The sequence below is a fragment of the Castor canadensis genome, chromosome 1, assembly GCF_047511655.1.
Source record: "Castor canadensis chromosome 1, mCasCan1.hap1v2, whole genome shotgun sequence".
In the NCBI taxonomy this organism is placed as follows: Eukaryota; Metazoa; Chordata; class Mammalia; order Rodentia; family Castoridae; genus Castor; species Castor canadensis.
In genome coordinates, this window is record NC_133386.1 from 141,714,553 (window position 1) to 141,716,091 (window position 1,539).

At 38.3% G+C, this 1,539-nt stretch overlaps 1 pseudogene; it reads right to left on the reverse strand.

Annotated features, from left to right (window-relative positions):
- Positions 1-288: 288 nt before the first annotated feature.
- On the reverse strand, positions 289-1,254 carry LOC109680903 (olfactory receptor 51A4-like; annotated as a pseudogene).
- Between the last annotated feature and the right edge of the window lie 285 nt (positions 1,255-1,539).

Consider the following 1,539-nt stretch of genomic DNA (forward strand, 5'->3'; position numbering starts at 1 on the left):
AAGAGGTGATTATTAATTGTCTGGTCTTTACAGTCTCAGTTTTTGTGTATTTCATTTGTGTTTTTCAAAGAGGAAGCAAAATGAAAATAGTCATAGTGAATTATCCTACATTGATGTTCATATCTACTCTCATTTCACAATATTATAAATTAACATATTTGCCAATTTTCTTCCTCAATAATCATCAAAATATCATCATCTTCCTGGCATGCCTTAAAGTGATGACATATTCCTTAGAGAGAAGCAAACAAATGAAAGGAAAGAGAGTCATGATGCTTGTCTGTTTTTCTAAGGCCATATGTGACTAATTGAACAATTTTCCCTGTCCTTGAATGCCTTACACACTGCTGATCTTATTGGTTTGGTTTTCAGGCTATAAGCCAAGGGATTAAGGAGGGAGTCAAGAAGAAGAAGAGATTGGCCATGGTGATGTGGAGAAGAGGAGATGTGAATGTACCAAACCTATGAATTAGGGCCAACATAATGAGCGGCATATAAAAGATGAAGACAGTGAAGATGTAGGAAACACAAGTATTAAGTGTGTTGAGTTGACCCTCTCCTGAGGCAATACCCAGCACTGTTTTCAAAATCAAGATGTATGAAATGACAATGAGTATAGAGTCAATTCCAAATGAACAGAGGACTAGAGCTAATCCATAGATGACGTTGACTCTGACAGGGCCACAGGCCAACTTCATAACATCAGGATGGTAGCAGTAACAATGGGAAAGAATGACACCCTTGCAGAAGGGCAGGCTCTTGAGCAGAATGGGCAAAGGTGTCATCAACACCACACTCCTTACCACAGCTACAAGCCCCATCCCAATAATCCAAGAAGGAGTTAAAACCACAGTATAGTGCAGTGGGTTGTGAATAGCTACAAACCTGTCAAAGGCCATGGACAGTAGGATAGCTGATTCCATAGAAGAAAAGGTGTGAATGAAGAACATCTGTCAGACAACAGTGGAATTCAATCTGCCTGTGATTAAAGAGGAAGACATTCAATACTGTAGGCAGAGTTGATACAGACAGACCCACATCTATAGCTGCCAGCATAGACTGGAAAATGTACTGAGACACATAAGGGATGGAGGTGGTTTTGATAACAAGGAAAATGGTGCAGTTTCCTAGGAGGGTGATTAGGTACATGATACACAGTGAGATAGAGATCCATATTTGTATAGCCTCTAGTCCAGGGATGCCTGTTAGAAGAAGAGTCAATGGTTGAAACCAGCTACTGTTCATAAGCTCCATAAAGATATCTCTTGGAATACAACCCAGATAAATGTTCACATGTCCTAATAGGAAGATAAAAAAAGAATGATGGATTTTAACAAGAAGACATAATGCATCTAACTTTACTGGGATAGCATTAATACTAGACATGTTTATGTTGAGGAATTGAACCTTAGAAGATTACCAAACCTATCTGAATAACTATCCAAAGTTTAGGCACCGAATAATTGCTATTAAAATGTAAGAGCTAGTAGAATTCCTTTGGCCTAGAACAATCAAACACTGATCAAGTGAAAATAAAAA